The following is a 23,292-nucleotide window of genomic DNA, read 5'->3' on the forward strand; positions in this document are numbered from 1 at the left end:
TGCACCATATCAAAGAAAAATAAGTAACAATGTGCAAAACTGCAGCATCCCATTTAAAATATTAAACTGGTCCTTCTTTTCTCTCTCTTCTTTATTGCCATGTTATAACCAGCAGCACACAGCAATGCTGACCATATTTTTCTTTTATGAGAGATTTGCCTTCAGAAATGCAAGCTGCCTCACTTTCGAGGGGCTGATGCGGTTTCTTCTCTCAATAATTATTTGTCCCGTTTTCGAGAAGACCCTCTCAGAGGGAAAGGATGTGGCCACTATGCAGAGTCTCCCTGTCATGACTTTAGTAAGCCATGTTTAGACAGAGGCCTTGTTCTCCCACCAGCTCAGAGGATCTGCAGATCTATGGAGGAGGGGTTCCTCCAAATAGGATCAGACCTGCATTATGACATCTGCTGAGGGATTCCTTTGTGCTGCATCCCCAGTTGTTCTCTCATCAAACAGCATCCAAACAGACGATGTTTGTGGCATTACTGCTGGTGCTCCTGCTCCATCTGATCCCTCTTCTTCCTGTTACCCTGGCGCCTGAGCCAGCTGACTGCTTGGGCTGTCCCTCCCTGCTGCTGAGGTTATTCTTTGAAGAGCGTCATCAATCGCTCTGGCATCACTGAAGGCTAACTTCTTAAACCTGGGGTCAAGTGCAGCGGTTTCTGACAGCACGAGATTATACTCCATTCTGTGGAACTTTCTGTCCATTGGTGAACATAGGGTGTCCATCAACTCTGTCACATGTCCTGTGGTTACATTTACTTCTCTCTGGCGGCTGACTGTGATTCGCTGCAGACCCTTACACGGGAGTATCATTTTTGAGGCTGTCACATAGCTGAAAAGAAAAAACTGTAACGTATTGGTTCAGGTTCATGTGTTGTCTACTGATACTACATATTTAATCTACTGCTCATATACATATATAATACTGGATTAAATAATGATGTAGTAATAACTGTTTACTGTACCTCTCTCCACTGATCTCCACTGTAAGCGGTGTGTAACTGGCTGCAGGAAGTCAGACGCAGGAGAGCAGAAATGGATAACAACTGGAGCACTTTAATAATGCAAAAACAAGCTGTACCCAGAACAACAAAATACGGGTAAAATAACCCATCGCAAAACCAGTCAGAAAGTGCACATGCACTTACAACAAACAATCTCACACAAAGACATGGGGGGAACAGAGGGTTAAATACACGACAAGTAATGAGGGAATGTAAACCAGGTGTGTGGAAAAACAAGACAAAACAAATGGAAAATGAAAGGTGGATCGGCGATGGCTAGAAGACGGGTGACGTCGACCGCCGAACGCCCCCCGAACAAGGAGAGGAACCGACTTCGGCGGAAGTCATGACAGTACCCCCCCTTGACGTGCACCGACACCGGCCTCGGGGACGACCCGGAGGGCAAGGCGCAGGGCGATCTGGACGGAGACGGTGGAACTCCCGCAGCATTGAAGGGTGCAACACGTCCTCCACCGGAACCCAGCATCTCCTCCGGACCGTACCCCTCCCACTCCACAAGGTACTGAAGGTCCCTCGCCCGACGCCTCGAATCCAGTATGGAGCGAACTGAATACGCCGGGGCCCCCTCGATGTCCAGAGGGGGCGGAGGAACCTCCCGCACATCAGACTCCTGGAGTGGGCCAGCCACCACCGGCCTGAGGAGAGACATAAGGAACGAGGGGTTAATACCCCTAATCGGCGGGATGCTGTAACCTGTAACTAACCTCGTTCAGTCTCCTCGGGACTTTAAATGGCCCCACAAACCGCGGCCCCAGCTTATGGCAGGGCAGGCGGAGGGTCAGGTTTCGGGTCGAGAGCCAGACCCAGTCCCCCAGTGCGAACACCGGGATCTCACTGCGGTGACGGTCTGCGCTGGCTTTCTGGCGCTGCACGGCCCGCTGAAGGTGAACATGAGTGCCGTCCCATGTCTCCTCCGCGCGCCTGAACCAGTCGTCCACTGCAGGAGCCTCGATCTGACTCTGATGCCAAGGCGGCAGAACCGACTGGTACCCCAGTATGCACTGGAAAGGGGAGAGGTTAATGGATGAGTGGCGGAGCGAGTTCTGGGCCATCTCTGCCCAGGGCACAAACACTGTCCACTTCCCCAGCCGGTCCTGGCAATAAGACCTCAAACCTACCCACATCCTGGTTAACTCTCTCCACCTGCCTGTTACTCTCGGGGTGAAAACCTGAGGTAAGGCTGATCGAGACCCCCAGGCGTTCCATGAACACCCTCCAGACCCTCGAAGTGAACTGTGGACCCAGATCAGACACTATATCCTCAGGCACCCCGTAGTGCTGGAAGACGTGTGTAAATAAGGCCTCTCTAGTCTGTAGGGCCTTAGGGAGACAGGGCAGAGGGAGGAGACGACAGGACTTGGAAAAATGGTCCACAACGACCAGGATCGTGGTGTTACCCTGTGAGGGAGGAAGATTGGTAAGAAAATTGACCGACAGGTGCGACCAAGGCCGTTCTGGAACGAGTAAGGGGTGTAGCTTACCTCTGGGCAGGTGCCTAGGAGCCTTACACTGGGCGCACACCGAGCAGGAGGAAACATAAACCCTTACGTCCTTAGCCAAAGTGGGCCACCAGTACCTCCCACTCAGACAGGGCACCGTCCGACCAATGCCTGGATGACCAGAGGAGGATGAAGTGTGAGCCCAATAGATCAGCTGGTCACGGACAACAGATGGCACGTACAGACGCCCAGCGGGACACTGGAGGGGAGCGGGCTCTACATGTAACGCCTGCTCAATGTCCGCGTCCAGCTCCCACACTACCGGTACCACCAGGCAGGAGGCCGGGAGTATGGGGGTGGGATCCATGGGCCGCTCCTCTGTGTCATACAGCCGGGACAGTGCGTCTGCCTTCACGTTCTGGGAACCTAGTCTGTAAGAAAGGGTGAAAACAAAACGGGTGAAAAACATGGCCCACCTTGCCTGGCGAGGGTTCAGTCTCCTCGCTGCCCGGATGTACTCCAGATTGTGGTGGTCAGTCCAGATGAGAAAAGGGTGTTTAGCCCCCTCAAGGCAATGTCTCCACGCCTTCAAAGCCCTGACGACAGCCAACAGGTCCCCATTCCCCACATCATAGTTTTGCTCCGCCGGGCTGAGCTTCTTCGAGAAGAAGGAACAGGGGCTGAGCTTCGGTGGCGTACCCAAGCACTGAGAGAGCACGGCTCCTATCCCAGCCTCGGATGTGTCCACCTCCACTATGAACGGCCAAAGAGGGATCCGGATGGGCCAGCACGGGAGCTGCGGTAAACAGAGCCCTCAGGTGACCAAAAGCCCTGTCTGCCTCCGCCGACCACTGAAAACGTACCGGGCACCCCTTCAGCAGTGAGGTAATGGGAGCCGCTACCGTGGTGGGAGTCGGACAATTACGCACAGCTGAAATGCGGTCGCTCTCCATCTCCACCCCTGAGGTGGACATGCGATACCCTAGGAAGGAGATGGACTGCTGGGAGAACAGGCATTTCTCAGCCTTGACGTACAGGTCATGCTCCAACAGTCGACCAAGCACCCTGCGCACCAGGGACACATGCTCGGCGCGTGCAGCGGAGTATATCAGAATGTCATCGATATACACCATTACACCCTGCTCGTGCAGGTCCCTGAAAATCTAGGCTTGGAAGACTGATGGAGCATTCATCAACCCATACGGCATGACGAGGTACTCATAGTGCCCTGAGGTCGTACTGAACGCCGTCTTCCACTCGTCTCCCTCCCAGATACGCACCAGGTTGTAAGCGCTCCTGAGATCTAGTTTGGTGAAGAAGCGCACCCCATGCATTGACTCAAACGCTGTGGCGATGAGCGGTAGCGGGTAACTGTACCTCACAGTGATCTGGTTCAGGCCTCGATAGTCAATACACGGACGCAGACCTCCCTCCTTATTCTTCACAAAAAAGAAACTCGAGGAGGCGGGTGAAGTAGAGTACCAAATGAACCCCTGACGCAGGTATTCGGAGACATATGTTTCCATAGCCACCGTCTCCGCCTGTGACAGGGGAGACACGGGACTCCTGGGAAGTGTGGCGTCTACCAGGAGATTTATCACACAATCCCCCCTACGATGAGGTGGTAATTGAGTCGCCCTCTTTTTGGAGAAGGCGAGAGCCAAGTCGGAATATTCCGGGGGAATGCGCACGGTGGAGACCTGGTCTGGACTTTCCACCGTAGTAGCACCAACGAAAACCCCTAAACGCCTCCCCGAGCACTCTCGCTACCACCCCCCGTGACAGCCCTCCGTTGCCATGAAACAGTGGGGTCATGACAAGCTAACCAGGGTAGGCCTAGCACCACGGGAAATGCAGGAGAGTTAATGAGACTGATTCTCTCCTTGTGACCCCCTTGCATCACCATGCCCAGAGGAGCAGTGGCCTCCCTAATCAACCCTGACCCTAATGGTCGACTGTCTAAAGTGTGAACTGGGAAGGGCATAGCCACTAGAACAATGGGGATACCTAAACTATCTATAAAATTCCCAGCCGCGCCTGAATCGACGAGCGCCGTATGCTGGGAATGCGGATGTCCTCGCGCAAACTGCAGCAATAGTGGTCGATCGCGAATAATTTTGCATGCCCAATTTTTCAGTTTTTGATTTGTTAAAAAAGTTTGAAATATCCAATAAATGTCGTTCCACTTCATGATTGTGTCCCACTTGTTGTTGATTCTTCACCAAAAAATACAGTTTTATATCTTTATGTTTGAAGCCTGAAATGTGGCAAAAGGTCGCAAAGTTCAAGGGGGCCGAATACTTTCGCAAGGCACTGTATGTAACAACACATCGTTCTCCAGGACTGGGGTTGGTGACCACTGCTGTTCTGGAATCCAGGTCATGAACACCCACAGAGGTGTGCAGGGTTTTGCCCCAGCCCAGCATTAATATGTAAAGTGGTCAACTACTCATAATGCTCACGCTGAATCAGGTTTGTTACTGCAGGGCTGGAACAAAACACGTGGGTGTCCAGGACCAGGTTTGAAGGACTACTTAATGAATAATGATTAATATAGAACAAGCATAACACTAACTTTGTCTCTCCATGTTCTAGCAGCCTGTTACTTCAGAGTCACACTTGTGGGGAGCTATGACCTGCCCATGTAGGAGAAGAAGTCATTCTGTGGCCGGGTTCAGTACCTGAGGTTTGACATGTTTCACTCTGTTTTAAGCACGAACATACTGTTTTATATGAATATTTAAAGTAGCCTTCAAATGGAAAGAAATGCATTGTGCTGACGTGTTAACATATTGTTTTGCACCAATCAGACAGGATGTATTTTTTATCCTGAGATTTCAGCGGCTTGGCACAAATTCTTATCCCTTTAGACGAGGTAGGACTGTTTTACCATTTCATTAATTATTCCAAAAAGTATACTGTAACTATCTTATATTTTCAGTAATCAAATTCCAATGTAATATATTTTAACTTGACTATATATTGGCTATGTATTTGTATCTCGGTTTAGGCCAAAATTAATCTGATAAAAGCCTTGTGTGACTTACCTCCAGAATCAGTGATCAGGGTGAAAGGCACGGCCAGACTTTGACCAAATGGCCAAGAGAACAAGGTGAGACTGGTGACAATATAAGTGGCAGTAATATTCTCCATCAGTGTTCATGTGAATGACTCCCTTCTGATTGTGTCATCATTTTGTAAATTGTAGAAGATGCCCACAGGAGAGGTTGAGGTTCTTGCTGAGAGTGTGGAGATTCTAAATGTCTGCCATAAGCTGCCCTGTGAAGATTTTGTGAAAGTGAGTAGATTATATGATTACGCTTACATTATGTATGCATAATAACATCAGACACATAAACACATATTGTTAACAATACTATTTCAGTAATGATGAGCTTTACTCTGTGTTCAAAGAAATCTGAATCCCTTCGGATGCAATATCTATCAGGTTTCAGGTAAGACACCGATGCAGACAGTGTCGAAGTAACAAAAGTGTATTTCCAGTACAGGGGCAGGCAAACGACAGGTCAAGGGCAGGCATAGGTCAGTCATCCAGAAAGGGTGCAACAGGTCCAGAATGGCAGGCAGTCTCAGGGTCAGGGCAGGCAGAAAGATCAAAACCGGGAAAGACTACAAAATAGGAACAAGAACAGACAGGAGCAAGGGGACAAACACTGGTAGGTTTCACGAAACAAAACGAACTGGCAACAGACAAACAGAGAACACAGGTATAAATACACAGGGGATAATGGGGGAGATGGGCGACACCTGGAGGGGGTAGAGACAAGTGCAAAGACAGGTGAAACACATCAGGAAGTGATAATATCGTTATCTGGACCTTCATTCGTCACAAATGCAGTATAACTTGAGACTGAGGTCCCAGCTAGTGATGAAGATAAGAGAGTACCTCTGCTATGTGCATGTCCTTGAGTTACCTCTCCAGTTCCTTTCCTACAGTATTGTAGTCTATTTGAGTTAATTATTTTTTGTTTCCATTCTAGGGTTTGTGGATGTTGAAAACACCCACTCCAGGGGTTGGTGCACTTCACACAACATTTTACTTTATCCAAACACAATTTTGGATAGATTATGTGTATTATAGTCTCGTAGCTCCTATATTAAATTATGTAGAGAGCAGTGAGGAGCCAGTCCTCCCCTCATGCTTATGTATTTTCCAGGGAGCAAAGAAGTTTGTGGTGCCCTCAAGAGAACCTGGTAGATTTTACTTCCTGCCTCAGAGTCCTCAACACTTTAAATGGCTTCTCATGGTGGCTGTCATTGATAGGTAAACAACATGGATTGGTTGTATTGAATCACCAAGGCATTGATACAGTTTCATACATAAACATCTTCTTACGGGAAACTTATTTACATTTACTCTTAAAGTGAATGTGGGAGGAAGGAAGAAAAAAGTTAGATAAATCCATGCACAGGTGCAACCCTGCCTTTTGATGTGCCTTCAGAGGTTTTGAGCAATTTTTTAAACATGAAAATTGGCATGTGAATTGGAACCGAATTGGATGTAAATGTTTTATCTGGCAAGTACTTTCAACTGGCCCAGTGCTATAGAGATGAAGGTTCCAAACCAGACAGACAGCCAGAATTCACCCAGGTAATGCAGTGATTAGCTCTATAAAGACACTTGATTAACGACTTCTGAGGGCAGATACAGTAAAAAAAATCTTTGCAGATGAGCGTCGAACAGTTTTAAATGGGGTTAGTTTGACTCCCACTCTGTTAAAGATCTTCGCTGGCAACACATACTGTCACGCCCTGACCGTAGAGAACCTTATTATTCTCCATGTTTGGTTAGGGCAGGGTGTGACTCGGGTGAGAAATTCTATGTTTTCTATGTCTTTGTGTTTGGCCGAGTGTGGTTCCCATTCAGAGACAGCTGTCTATCGTTGTCTCTGATTGGGGATCATATACAGTGCCTTGCGAAAGTATTCGGCCCCCTTGAACTTTGCGACATTTCAGGCTTCAAACATAAAGATATAAAACTGTATTTTTTTGTGAAGAATCAACAACAAGTGGGACACAATCATGAAGTGGAACGACATTTATTGGATATTTCAAACTTTTTTAACAAATCAAAAATTGAAAAATTGGGCGTGCAAAATTATTTGGAGCAGTAAGTACAGTGAAACTAAAACCTATATTTTTCTTGCAAACACTGGATTTCAAATGGCATTCTAGTAGACTGTTCTAGTAGGTTCATATAACCTATTACTTTTGTTAAGATTTGTGGGTCAAATAAAGATTGTCTAAGTTAGTGATGATGGTTTACACTGAGTGTACAAAACATTAAGGACACCTGCTCTTTCCATGACATAGACTGACCTGGTGAAAGCTATGTTAAATCCACTTCAAATTAGTGTAGATGAAGGGGAGGAGACAGGTTTAAAGAATAATTTTAAAGCCTTGAGACAACTGAGATATGGATTGTGTATGTGTGCCATTCAGAGGGCAAATGGGCAAGACACAAGATTTAAGCACCTTTGAACGGGGTATGGTAGTAGGTGCCAGGCACACTGGTTTGTGTCAAGAACTGCAACGCTACTGGGTTTTTCACACTCAACTGTTTCCTGTGTGTTTCAAGAATTGTCCACCACCCAAAGGACATCCAGCCAACTTGACACAACTGTGGGAAGCATTAGTCAACATGGGCCAGCATCCCTGTGGAATGCTTTCAACACCTTGTAGAGTCCATTCCCCAACGAACTGAGGCTGTTCTGAGGGCAAAAGTGTGTGTGTGGGGGGGGGTGCAACTCATTATTAGGAAGGTGTTCTTAATGTTTTGTACACAGTGCATTAGAACATTCTTTATTTCACAACAGAAGCATTTGAGGGGCAAGGATCAGGCACCCCTAAAAAAACTGCCAGGACACAGTTCAACCAGGTATGTTTACCTCATGTTTTAAAAAACCCTGCTGCTTTTACAATACACTCAGCAAACGAAAACAGACAGTCTTCATGAAATATGAATCTGGAATATATTTACATTTACATTTACATTTACATTTAAGTCATTTAGCAGACGCTCTTATCCAGAGCGACTTACAAATTGGTGCGTTCACCTTAAGACATCCAGTGGAATATATGGAATATGATCAATAAACCAAGATTATTGTGAAGAAAATGTTGAACGAAAGACATTGCATACTTGCCCTTAGGCAAGAGTAGACCTCACCAATCCTAGAGTGGTGCAATCCTGTACATCTTATAGGACCCTCTTTATAACGAAGTGAAATGATTGGTAAATGCACAGCTAATTTGTGACTCCATTTATACAAATTATTTATTGGGTTTAGCAATTTATGGTTAGAGGGATATGAAAACCTGATGACTTCTGGGCATTCAAGGCTGTCAGTGCCATGCCCAGGGGCTAGCTGCTTCAGAGGAATATCAAATAAGCCTGGTGTTTTTGGTTGTGGTGTGTTTTGTCCATTCCTCCTAGTAATGGTGAAGGCAGATGGTGCATTGAAGTCTGCCTCAGGTGGCCCAGGCCAGACCTGGGGACCTGCTGCTCATCTCTGCTGGTATGCAGTAATGTGTGGTGAGTTACACTCTGATATGGTCACCCTGGTTGCATCCCAAATGGCACTAGCTTTTGACCAGGGCCCTGGTCAAAAGTAGTGCACTAGCTAGGGAATAATGGTGCAATTTGGGACATAGACTTGTTCTTCTGCATACTTCACCCCATTAAAGATAACCCTTTTAGTCGAAATGAGTGATGTGGTGGTCAAAGTGGCTGCTTTGACATGAACTGCACAGGAAAATTCATACTCACAACACACTTCAAGGTTTGAGTTACTGTTTTATCTTTTCTCAGACACATAATTGGGCCTGGTGCACCAAAAATGATAGCTGTTTTGTTTTAAAAGAAACAGTCTTTCAAATAGCTGTGGATCAATAGTGTTCTTTTGTCTAAAAGATGTGGAAGCAATTGCAATCAAATGTCAGAATAGAAGGAAGAGAACAATCCACCCTCGCAATAGTCAATTGTCAGGCGTCAAAGATTATTATGTGAACAAGCAGTTGAAAGCCAGTGCCATCTGAAAATAAATATATATATTTTTCACGATGACTGCAGCTTTGAGTCTCCTGATTTGCATTATTTCCTCCCACAGTGCCCTTTGTTGGGCAAGTTGAGGCTTCAATGTGCTGAACCCCTAGAAGGCTCAGGCATGGCTGTTAGAAACCCCTCAGCGTTTCACTTCCTGTGGGTGGTAGACTTCCCACTTTTCCTGCCAAAAGACGACGACCCCGGGCAGCTTGATTCAGCCCACCATCCCTTCACCGAACCTCTCCCTGAGGAAACCCTCTCAACAGTGTTGACTGACCTTATGAAGCTTGTTTCTGTGCCCTTGCTTGCTGTTTTGTACAAATAGAAAACTCTTTGAAATGTGCTGGGGTCGTTCCATGTCATTTCACCAAGCCATGACACCCACCATCTTAGATGGTTCTGAAATCATTTCTGTAGTTAGAAAACAGATTTGATTAGCATTCCTGCAACATTATGTTGTTGAAATATACATTTGATCTCTGAGAGAAGCTAATTGATTGCATCCAAATTGGCAATTTTAATTTATAGGATTCAGATAATATTCAATAAATATAGTACCTAACATCCAATTTGTACCATACTTTTTTCTAACAATCAGTAAGGAATCCAGAGAAATTGTCAAAAGCCAACGATGGACTCGCGACACACCACGCAAATCCCACCCTAACATTGAGTATACAGTATCAGTTCTCTATGTCTAACAAGTATAATGGAGCTTCAGTATTGTTTCTTCATCCTATGTAATGTAATGTATTCTCAGTGAATTTGGTGAGCCCCTCCCCCCCCCCCCCCACACACACACACTGTTAAAATAAATTAGTAATTGAAGTTGTTAGGTTTATGTCCCATCCTACATCCTCTACATCCTGAAAATATTTCCAGGATCTCACAACTAGGTGGTGCTGATCCAGGTGATTTATTTTTAAAGACCCCCCCATTGTTCCCTCAAATTACATCTTGGTTTCCTTAACCTGTAAGCAGTTTATGGACAAGGTATGACAGCAAGCCATAATTTGGTTTTGTCTACCTTATCAAATGATCACTTTTTGGCATTTGTGGCACAAATCCAATTCAAGTCAATGTTACCTATTTTAGCATTTTCGAGCTTCATATCCAAATCCTCTTTCTTGTGCTTTTTGAGATAGAACGACCCCCACTGAGTACTGTGTCTAACATTGCTGTCACTGCTATTTTCAAACCAGATGTAGTCCAAAACAAGAAGTTTAGCAAACCAAACTATATATTCAAGCAAAATTCATAGCCAAGTATATTTCATTTGTATTGTAAGAGTATCCCATAAGTCAATATAAATAAGCTTTAAATCAGATAGCATCCTTTAACGGCCTACACTGAGACCGTATGTCTGTATCATTCATCTATTCCTTGTGTGTCATTATGGCAGGTACGTGGCTAGCATTATGACCTGGTCCTGAACAGGTGTGAGATCGGGGGAGGATCCATTCTTATTCACAAGGCCTCAGAGCAACAGCATGTCCTGGAGACAATCCTCAAGGTAATGAACTTGGACTGGATAAGTAAGAGCACCAGAATGCTGATTTCCCAAACACAGTCATTTCTATCAGGCTGAGGATGATATGCAAGCACAGTCACCATTAGTACTGCAATTATAGCCTCTCAAAATAAACAACTGATTAGGATTGGTAATCACAGCGCTCATTGTTGCTCCCTCTTTATCTGAACGTTTCTGAGCTGCACGGAGCTCCTAAATTGCTGCAAGGTCGGAAGGTAATATTTATTATTACTGGTAATAAGACAGTATTCACTACTGTAGCTATAGGCTAGATTATACTGTCAGTAGCCTTCCAGTGATGAAAAGAATAAGCCAGACCTGAGGACTAAACAGACTGTGCCAACGAATGGTTAAAAGCAACAGTGGCCACCCTATCGCCTCTGACCACAGAACATCGGTGTTATTTTCTGTTCATTTCCTGAATTCTGCATGTTGAATCGCCACCGTTCGTCAACACCCAGAAGGTTATCTGCTGCGCATGGCCAACTTTTATAATGGTGTGTCTTGGCCTTAAGTTACTTCCTCTGTAGGAGCTCTCTGATCAGCTTTCTCCATTCAAGTCTTACCTTAACATTAGAATACTGACAATGGATCAGCTCCAAGAGAGATATTACCTTAGGGCTTGTTCTAATACTTACCCTATAACACACACAATTATTTATAGAGAAACAATGACATTGGATGTTCTGAGCCCGTGTCAATGCTTAAATCACATCAAACACAGAAAGTGTCATACCACTTTCGTTGCGCATTTTGCAAGAAAGGAACCTACTTTGCAATTAACGTTCATTTGAGAACGTTTTTGGAAAAGTCTTTCTGTCTACCCAGAAGACATTTATCATTATTGCTAACTGGCTACACAAAATGAATGGTAGACAAACACACGCACCACATAAACATACAGGGACAACATTGCTTGAAATGATTTAGCGGATATTGTGTAATGCTTGGCTTTTTAAAGGGGAATCGCACCTGCTGATTTGGCATCGTATTTTTGCTTGCTCCTCAAGAAATGGTGACAGAAGCCAAACATGAGTTGGCTTGGGGATGTGGTTTGATGTGTGTGTTTCTTGGGTGTGTCCTTGCGACCACCAAGACAAACCCATCTGTCAGCTGTTTCCCCCCACCTCAATCACAGCAATCAAATCAAATCAAAGTTAATTTGTCACATGTGCCGAATACAACAGGTGTAGAGTGAAATGCTTACTTACAGGCTCTAACCCACAGTGCAGAAAAGGTATTAGGTGAACAATAGGTAAGTAAAGAAATAAAAATAACAGTAAAAAAACAGTGAAAAATAACAGTAGCGAGGCTATATACAGGCACCGGATAGTCTCTCTGATTGAGGTAGTATATACATGTAGATATGGTTAAAGTGACTATGCATATATGATAAACAGAGAGTAGCAGTAGCGTGAAAGAGGGGTTGGCGGGTGGTGGGTGGCGGGACACAATGCAGATAGCCCGGTTAGCCAATATGCGGGGGCACTGGTTGGTCGGCCCAATTGTATGTACACTAGTATGTACACTACTGTAGAGTTAAAATGACTATGCATATATGATAAACAGAGAGTAGCAGCAGCGTTAAAGAGGGGTTGGGGGGGCACACAATACAAATAGTCTGGGTAGCCATTTGATAACCTGTTCAGGAGTCTAATGGCTTGGGGGTATAAACTGTTGAGAAGCCTTTTTGTCCTAGACTTGGCACTCTGGTACAGCTTGCCATGCGGTAGTAGAGAGAACAGTCTATGACTGGGGTGGCTGGGGTCTTTGACAATTTTTAGGGCCTTCCTATGACACCACCTGGTGTAGAGGTCCCGGATGGCAGGCAGCTTAGCCCCAGTGGTGAACTGGGCTGTACGCACTAACTTCTGTAGTGCCTTGCGGTCGGGGGCTGAGAAATTGCCATACCAGGCAGTGATGTAACCAGTCAGGATGTTGCAGCTGTAGAACCTTTTGAGGATCTGAAGAGCCGTGCCAAATCTTTTTAGTTTCCCGAGGGGGAATAAGACTTTGTCGTGCCCTCTTCATGAGTGTCTTGGTGTGTTTGGACCATTCTAGTTTGTTGTTGATGTGGACACCAAGGAACTTGAAGCTCTCAATCTGCTCCACTACAGCCCCGTCGATGAGAATGGGGGCATGTTCGGTCCTCCTTTTCCTGTAGTCCACAATCATCTCCTTAGTCTTGGTTACGTTTAGGGATAGGTTGTTATTCTGGCACCACCTGGCCAGGTCTCTGACCTCCTCCCTATAGGCTGTCTCGTCGTTGATCAGGCCTACCACTGTTGTGTCGTCTGCAAACTTAATGATGGTGTTGGAGTTGTGCCTGGCCATCGTGGGTGAACAGGGAGTACAGGAGGGGACTGAGCACACACCCCTGAGGGGCTCCAGTGTTGAGGATCAGCGTGGCAGATGTGTTGCTACCTACCCTCACCACCTGGGCCGGCCCGTCAGGAAGTCCAGGATCCAGTTGCAGAGGGAGGTGTTTAGTCCCAGGGTCCATAGCTTAGTGATGAGGTTTGAGGGTACTATGGTGTTGAACGCTGAGCTGTAGTCAGTGGATAGCATTCTCACGTAGGTGTTCCTTTTGTCCAGGTGGGAAAGGGCAGTGTAGAGTGCAATAGAGATTGCATCATCTGTGGTTCTGTTTGGGCGGTATGCAAATTGGAGTGGGTCTAGGATTTCCCCTTGCTTCCCTTTGTAGTCAGTAATAGTTAGCAAGCCCTGCCACATAAGACGAGCGTCAGTGCCGGTGTAGTACGATTCAATCTTAGCCCGGTATTGACGCTTTGCCTGTTTGTTAGTTCGTCGGAGGGCATAGAGGGATTTCTTATAAGCTTCCGGGTTAGAGTCCCGCGCCATGAAAGTGGCAGCTCTGCCCTTTAGCCCAGTGCGACTGTTGCCTGTAATCCATGGCTTCTGGTTGGGGTATGTACATACAGTCATTGTGGGGAGGATGTCCTCGATGCACTTATTGATAAAGCCAGTGACTGATGTGGTGTACTCCTCAATGCCACCGGAAGAATCCCGGAGCATGTTCCAGTCTGTGATAGCAAAACAGTCCTGTAGTTTAGCATCTGCTTCACCTGACCACCTTTTTATAGACCGAGTCACTGGTGCTTCCTGCTTTAATTTTTGCTTGTAAGCAGGAATCAGGAGGATATAATTGTGGTCGGATTTACCAAATGGAGGGCAAGGGAGAGCTTTGTATGAGTCTCTGTGGGTGGAGTACAGGTGATCTAGAATTTTTTTCCCTCTGGTTGCACATTTAACATGTGGATAGAAATGAGGTAGAACTGATTTAAGTTTCCCTGCATTAAAGTCTCCGGCCACTAGGAGCGCCTCCTCTGGGTGAGCGGTTTCCTGTTTGCTTATTTCCTTATACAGCTGACTGAGCGCTGTCAGCTTAGTGCGGTCTTAGTGCCAGCATCCATCTGTGGTAGTAAATAAACAACCACGAAAAGTATAGCTGAGAACTCTCTAGGCAAATAGTGTGGTCTGCATTTTATCACAAGATGCTCTACTTCAGGCGAGCAAAATCTAGAGACTTCCTTACATTTCGTGCACCAGCTGTTGTTTACAAATATGCACAGACCGCCCCCCCCCCTCGTCTTACCTCACCTTGCTGTTCTATCTTGCCAGTACAACGTATATCCCGCTAGCTGAATATCCATGTAATCATTCAGCCACGATTCCGTGAAATATAAGATATTCGTTTTTGATGTCCCGTTGGTACGATATTTGTGATCGTACCTCGTCTAATTTATTGTCAAATGATTGCACGTTGGCGAGTAATATTGACGGTTACGGCAGCTTTCCCACTCGCCTTCTGCGGATCCTTACGAGGCATCCCGCTCTGTGTCCTCTGTACCTGCGTCTCTTCCTCTTGCAAATAACTGGGATGTTGGCCTTGTCGGGGGTTCGGAGAATGTCCTGTGCTTCCTGCTTGTTGAAGTAAAAATCTTTGTCTCATCCGAGGTGAGTGATTGCTGTCCAGTTATCCAGAAGCAGTCTTTTGCCCCCCCACCCACATAATAGCACAATTGGTTGGGCGCCCGTAAAACTGCTGCCATTTCTTCCGGTGCCATTTTATAAGCAAACTTCCTGCAGGTTGAGTTCAATAACTACAGGCAGATATACGGTGAGATGCCAGAATAAGCTTTGATTAGCTCAGTAGCCTACAGAGTAATATGATAAATGCAATTGTTGAATTTATGTAGATATTCTAAACTAAGTGTTTTGCTAACTTTCAAGATCTCTCTCAATTTAGAAACATCAAGCCCATCTGTCAGTCTGGACTTAATCACATCATCTTGCAAGTCTCCATGTGCTGGCTCCATACATGTTTCAGTGAACACATATACACAAAGTCACTGTTCTATTACCAATGGCAGTTAGGATAGGTCATATCTGACACACAAACAGGTACTATGTTGGAGTTTGAACAGGTCAGATAAAACCAATCCATTTATGGTCTCCCCATCAAACAACAGAGGCAGGCGTCTGGCAAAAGCATCTCCAGTCTTCTACATCTGACGAAATAGGCAGAGTTGAGGCAGAGTTCATCAGTGACACAAGGAATGAAAAGGTTGTTGCAAATACTGGACATTTTGTGCTGTACTGTATTATTAGTAATCACCTTCACTTCCACAGTGTGGATGTGTTGAGTGTCAGGTCTCTCTCCATTCAGAGACGTCAGCATTATGTCTGTCGGTCAGAACTCCATCACATCATCTTGCAAGTCCCCAAGTGGTGGAGATGCATCTGTGAACACATACATAGTCACTATTCTATTATCAATGGCAGTTAGGAGAGGTGATATCTGACAAACAAACATACATTGTGCATTTGGAAAGTATTCAGACCCAGTGACTTTTTCCACATTTTGTTACGTTACAGCCTTATTCTAAAATTGATTAAATAATTTTCCCCCCTCAAAATCAGAAATGGCTTATTTACATAAGTATTCAGACCCTTTGATACGAGTTTTGAAATTGAGTGCAGGTGCATCCTGTTTTCATTGATCATCCTTGATGTTTTTACAACTTGATTGGAGTCCACCTGTGGTAAATTCAATTGATTGGACATAATTTGTAAAGGCACACACCTGTCTATAAAAGGTCCCACAGTTGACAGTGCATGTCAGAAAAAAGATTCAATTCCACACAAATAAATATTTCACAGAAAGGGAACTTCAGAGACCAGTTAAGTTCTGGAGTTTGAAATAAAAAAAATTGTCAGTGAGAATGAATTATTCCCCTTCTGACTGCAGAGTTATTTTAGTGCCACGCTGATGTAATCTCCGTGCCAGTGTAAACTGCCACTTTTACAACAACAGCCTGTCCAAGCCGCCCGCCACCTTTGCTAGGAGACAGTTGCTAAGGCTGGCAGGTACCACACAGAGGTTCTCATTAGTGCACAAAATACAGCCAACACTACAGCTTGTCCTGGATGCCATTTTGTCTGTTGTCTGAGGGGTGAAGATAGTTGTGGTGGAGAGAGACCTTCCCCATACCCTCAGAGCCAACCCACAGTAGTTCCACCTGATCGCTGCATTCTCCTTTCTATTTCACTTCAGATTTCATTATGTGATGTGAAATGGAATGGTAAACGCAGCTATCAGGCTGGTTCCACCAGGCTAGGTTATGAAGGTAAATTGGGACAAAACTCGAAACTGTTTTGACCTTTGACCAGGCAATCCTCATAAACAATGTACTTATCTTATGAAGTGGTGTTGACTGGAAGGGCTTGTGGCAGGGTGATACAATAGACAGCCAAATGGTAAATAGCATTTTGTTATAAAGAAAGAACAAAGCTTTTTGATAATGCACTTCACCACCAATATGACTCTACTAGTTGTATCTGCTTGGCTGTGTAATAAACCTAGTAGTTTACCAAACTGGGGCTTTTTTTAATACAACTTTTCACGTAACCATTGTTGATGAAGCCGTCTGTGTCATCAGGGTAGTAACTTGAGTCAAGCTAATTCTATGCTTTTCTGACTGTAGATCCAGATTGGATTCGATTCAGGGTGGTGACGACAGTACAGTTTGTTGTTGTAAACTGTATCTACCTACATAGCCAGCAATAAACGTATCTAATGGCTAAGTTATACCAGAGAAGTCATTGTATCCCAGTATCTCTGGTTAGTCACCACCGCCAGTTGTTGCACACTAAGCTAGCGTTACAGGTGCAGATGTGACCGGTGTAGATTGTGTCTGCATTTTGTTTTGATCGCCTTACATATGACCAAAGGATCAGTTTGGTGTTGATCTTTTATTTTCTGAAAAAGTTGGTCACTAGCATTAGCGCAATTGCTTACTAGTGTTAGCACAATAACTGGAAGAATGCTACTAGATACCATAGACTAATTAGCAATGGCTCACAAAACTTCCTTTATCTTCATTCATACTGGATGCAGAGACAAAAATGGTATCCAGGAGTAGTATCCCTTTAAGATCCCTTTAAGATGTTTTTTGGGAAACCGGTTTGTTCTGTCTTCCAGGATGATCCGTCTCTCCTGTCTCACCTGCTAGAGGCACTGGACTCTGGACTCTGGGGCTCCCCCTCATGGTGGGATTGCATGGGGTTAATCAGCCATAAGACCCATCATAACTGACAAACCCAGCTGTTTCTCTTATGCTTTGATATTTCACCATCTGTCCTACAGATGGTAAGTAGTAGACTTAGTAGACCAGGCCCTTTGTCTTCCTGCAGCCAAGTGTGATGCATCATTTGTGAGTCATCATTTCATTCCCCTAACTAAAATCCCCCGTTCACTTCTTCTCTAGGTTTGGACCGCCTAGTGTCCATTATAGTCGGAACCCCCAGCATCAGGGACGTGATTGCCTTCCCCAAATCATTCAGGGGCCATGACCTGATGAGTCATGCCCCAGATTTTGTCTCTGAAAATGAGCTGAAACCCTATCACATCTCTGTCAACTGGCCAGCAGATGGCGAAGGGAACCAGGAGAAATATACATTGCTGTTACACCTTTGTCCTAAAGCTGAGACTCTGACTCATATTAAAGGTGGGTTTACATTGGGGAGATGTGGGACGACTAAGTACCGTGACTTATATATGTGAATTAGAATTGGGAGCAGTCTGAACGGGTGTCAGATGCGCTTCTATTCGATTCTCCTGGAGAATATTGTCGCTAGACATGCTGGCACTTTAGGTTTGTGCGAGCCGTGGATGACCATTAATCGCACCCGTATAAATTATGTGTCGGCCTGTGGTGTCGGAGCTGGAACTGTCGTTTCCACGTCTCCACAACTTATACCCAGTTTACACTGTTGTCCTGAAGCTGAGACTTACTCATATATTGATGTTTCCACTTGGCTCCAGTTTCTGGTTGAAGATTTTTCTAGTTGGCTCCATTTCTGAAATTCTGCTTTTTTGCTTGCTTGCAGTTGTTCTCAGGGGCAGCTCCTCTGCTAGTCAAACTACTGTCCTGAAAGTTAAATAATATATATACAATGTAGACAGAAGACACTGTCACCATTAAATTGTTATGGTTTGACAAATTCATGTTTCTTGCTTATAATTCTCATGCCACACAATAAAATCCTGTATACATTATGCATCAAATCTGTTACTCAGACTTTGTGAAAACATGGAATGTCCAATAGGGGGGAGCATTGTTCCATTTGATCTTGTAAAATGTTTCCCCTCAGACAACCTTATCTCAGACAACATGACATTAACTGAAGCAATTAAGGTTAAAAACATTTATCCAGGGTACTACAATAACCTCTAGTACAGTAAGCCTCACATACATTGAACATTCAACCTACAGATCACATTTTACAACATCTTTACCACCTCACTACTGAATCAAGTAGTGAGGTCAATCACCTCCGATGTTGTTTTTCCACAAGATTAAATTCCACACAAAAAAAATTACACAAAGGGAACTTCAGAGACCAGTTAAATTCTGGAGATTGAAATTTTAAAAAATGGCAGTGAGAATGTATTATTCCCCTTCTGACTGCAGAGTTATTTTAGTGCCACGCTGGTGTAACCTCCGTGCCAGTGTAAACTGCCACTTTTACAACCACAGCTGCCTGCCCAAGCCGCATGCCACCTTTGCTAGGAGACAGTTGCTAAGGCTGGCGGGTACCACACAGATGTTCTTATTAGTGCACAAAATACAGCCAACACTACAGCTTGTCCTGGATGCCATTTTGTCTGTCGTCTGAGGGGTGAAGATGGAAGTGGTGGAGAGAGGCTTTCCCCATGCCTTGGCGACCATAGAGGCAAGTTCGAAGATGTTATTTTTTAAGTAGATTTTTGGCTAAGAGGATGGCTGAGGAAAGGGGAATGACTCGCATGTCTCTCCACAGTCAGTGTTGAGAGGGCAGTGAAAAGAAAGAGAGCTGATGCAACCCTCAGAGCCAACCCACACTAGTTCCACATCGTGATGTGAGGGCCGACTATGCCTTTTCATGTATGTGCATTGCAGAGGGAAGGCACTTGGTGCAAAATGAATAGCATTGCAAGGCTACTGACTGTAGACACATTGTCTTGCTGCATATTTTTACAAAACGTTGAAGCTGTGAATTGTGAATTTATTCACTCTCACTGGCGTGCCAAATTACCTGTGGTCCATGAACAATTATGCATCAAACATAAAAGGGCAAAGAGAGGACAATGATGTTTACCCTCTGCAAAATGGTGTGAGCTGGCAAGTTGAAAGCAACACTGCATAACCATGACCGAGGCATAATTATAATGAATTCCAGCAGCTCAGCTACCATCGTCCTCAATTTAATGAGACTCTGTATAATTCCAAACATTTTGTAATCTCTTAGGACAAGCAGTCTCAAGAGTGTAATCCAGGTTGATGCGGTCGGGGGGTTTCTACCGGCATCTCTGAGACAAGCCCTGGGATAATGAGCTCTCTGGCACGTCCTTTGTCCCTAATGGACATTTGTTATGGAAAGCACTTGACCAAAAATAAAATAGGAAGATTGCAATGTGTCATTTTCTGCTACATCCAATTGTACATTTATTTTGACAGTTTGTGTATTCACATTAATTAGGATGTAATTAGTCTAGAATGAATGTATGCATATAGCAGCATACATTTTTCTCCCTGTAATTTATTATCTTGCTAAGCACCGATCAGTATCAGCAATAGTTAGCAATTTTATCTCTAACATTTTCAGTATCCATTCCTTCAGACAAATTGAGCTCGCTCTCTCTCCTGCCATCCGTCACAATGTTTTGAAGATGAAATGAGAGATTGTCATGTCAGCGGATGTCAGTTTCTGTCAATATTCTAGCAGCTTGTGTCACAGTATGCTCGGGACTCTAAGGTACAGTCACAAGAACTAGACGGCACCAGGGCGCTAATGTATTCTGTGGACAAATATAAACAAATGGAATATTCTATGTTGACATACAGTATTGTCACTGAGTACTGCCCCTATATATATAGGACATTCCACCCCCACCTGGGATATGGATGCCTGATGAAGACCTAAGGGTTCGAAACGTTGTAAATAAATATCACCTGGGAACATGAGCAGCAGTGTTTTCCTTTCTGTTTTCCATGAGTTTGCCTACAACTCCAGCACCTGTGGAAAGTAGCTGGATGTGCTATGTTCTTCAGCTTTTGGACATACAGTATTTACCAACAAAGAACTGACTTCCAGAGCAGTGGGTAGTTGGATGTGTGGTGTAGGACTGGATCATTGATTAGGCATGCCTTAGACATGGTTAGATACAGTGGAAACAAATAGAAGCATCTAAATCACCATGATGTAACTTGAAAGAGACATTTTATAATTGCAAGCTTATGTAGCTTTTATAAGCAGTATAACAACAGAACAGAGTACCTCAAATTGTAATTGTTTCAAAAAACAAATCTGAATATGCTTAGGGGTTGCTTAAATTCTAGCACAGTTTACTTGGATGCTGCTGGAATAATTGGGTACAGTTATCCAATCTGGTTTGTGCATGTCAATCATTTAGTAATATGCGGTTCTCAGGGAGACATTAAGGGCTCTTTTACTGGTTGCAAACATTCCCCAGGACGTTGGAATAGTAAGGTGATCAATACAGGAAATATGGCCTGCTTTGTATATATTCAAATGTTTATTGCTTTCCAACATTTTGAGTGTAGAATATAATGCATACAGTGTATATATAGATATTTTATTGTGGGGAATATTTGTTTTTGACCAAGTTAAATAGTTACCTCTGCATCTTGTGCGAGAGATGACGTTTAAATCAATTAGCCATTGGCTTTATCAAACCTTATTGATACCATCGTTAATATTTAACTCTCAGAAGGATATCTGCTTTCTGTCTCTCCTCTGAAGATTGAGGAGTGTTGGCAACAATAATGGCACATACACATCAATACGTGTTTTTTTAAATGATAGGGCGAGAAATAAAACCACTCCATTCACTATACCCTAGATGTCTATTGATATCATGCAGATGGTATGATGGTCTAAAATACCAATTTCTCCCATCTTTAAAATCTTTGTCCAGGATACAGTATGTCCCTGCCATTTTTAGGTGTTGATGTTTATACTGTAAGTCTCAGTTGACATTTTCTCTTTCCTTTGCTGAAAATGAGCTGACAATTGTATGGTATCCTATAAGTTCTCACGTACAACCATGGACTGAGTACAATGGAGCGCAAATATACCACTGTTCTGGTGCAAGGTTTCTCAATTATCATTACAGCTATTGTTCCTATAAAACCCAGAGACAGTTTCACACCATATTACAAGCAATAACACTTAGTGCACAGGCTATATTAGATTTATAAAAATCTGTCAAATGCAAAGCATTATGGGATTGCTCTGCTATTTAGGTATCACACTGAGTGAATATAAAGCAGGACAGCCTGAGTCACCTGTGCCAAGTGTTGTTAGGCATCTGAGTAATGCCAGCAGGTCTCAAGGCAAGGATCTATACTGCATTGTAATAATAAACTGAGGGTGGGCAGGCAGAAAGGCAGGCAGGAACACATCACTAACTAGACTTCAGAGCACCCTGTTTGGACAGTTTCAAATGGGTCCCAGTTTTCTGCCCTGTGTCGTGGAAATGTCCTGTATTTACCAAATCATGAGAGCAAACCACACACAAGTCAGAGTTATCATAAAGTCCATCTTTAATTATATGAGCTCCATCACAACCCTGTGACTCTCAGATCAATTCAGTGTCTATAAATGAATTCTCTGAGAGTCCTTACACATTGCAACTGAGATCCTTTATAGCAAAGACACACATAGCCAGACAGCATTGGCCATGAATTATCGTTCAGCTTTGTCTCCTAAACGATGTTCTTTTCTCGCTCTCAGAACCATAAAACAAAACCTATCAACAGGCATATATCAAATACCCCCTCCTTGACAAGATCACAGAGACACATTGACTGGCACACAGACATTGTGGAGCCAAGAGATACACGCTTGACCTCTCCCCTCTCTGCGGCCCAAGTAACTTAGTCCTGACAGAGAACAGATGACTGCAACCCGGCCACAGTATTATACAAAAATAAACATTCTGATGAGAAGTAACTTACAAACATATAATAAATATAAAACATCTTACCTATGTTACCAACTAATTCTGATTATTCCCCAACACCTGTCATACAATGCAAATATAAGCTGAGACACGATTTATTAAACTTTATACAGCTGAAGTCGGAAGTTAACATACACCTTAGCCAATTAAATTTGAACTCGGTTTTTCACAATTCCTGACATTTAATCCCAGTAAAAAATTCCCTGTTTTAGGTCATTTAGAATCACCACTTTATTTTAAGAATGTGAAATGTTAGAATAATAGTAGAGAGAATTATTTATTTCAGTTTTTATTTCTTTCATCAGATTCCCAGTGGGTCAGAAGTTCACATACTCAATTAGTATTTGGTAGTACTGCCTTTAAATTGTTTAACTTGGGTCAAATGTTGTGGGTAGCCTTCAACAAGCTTCCTACAATAAGTTGGGTGAATTTTGTCCCATTCCTCCTGACAGAGCTGGTGTAACTGAGTCAGGTTTGTAGGCCTCCTTGCTCGCACCCGCTTTTCAGTTCTGCCCACAAATTTTCTATGGGATTGAGGTCAGGGCTTTGTGATGGCCACTCCAATACCTTGACTTTGTTGTCCTTAAGCCATGTTGCCACAACTTTGGAAGTACGCTTGGGGTCATTGTACATTTGGAAGACCCATTTGCGACCAAGCTTTATCTTCCTGACTGATG

The 23,292-nt window shown here is 44.1% G+C and overlaps 1 pseudogene; it reads left to right on the forward strand.

The window, feature by feature from the left end:
• Positions 1-4,150: 4,150 nt before the first annotated feature.
• LOC115114845 (aspartate--tRNA ligase, mitochondrial-like) lies at positions 4,151-18,423 on the forward strand (annotated as a pseudogene).
• Positions 18,424-23,292: the final 4,869 nt, after the last annotated feature.

The sequence above is a fragment of the Oncorhynchus nerka genome, linkage group LG9b (genome assembly GCF_034236695.1).
Source record: "Oncorhynchus nerka isolate Pitt River linkage group LG9b, Oner_Uvic_2.0, whole genome shotgun sequence".
NCBI classification, from domain to species: Eukaryota; Metazoa; Chordata; class Actinopteri; order Salmoniformes; family Salmonidae; genus Oncorhynchus; species Oncorhynchus nerka.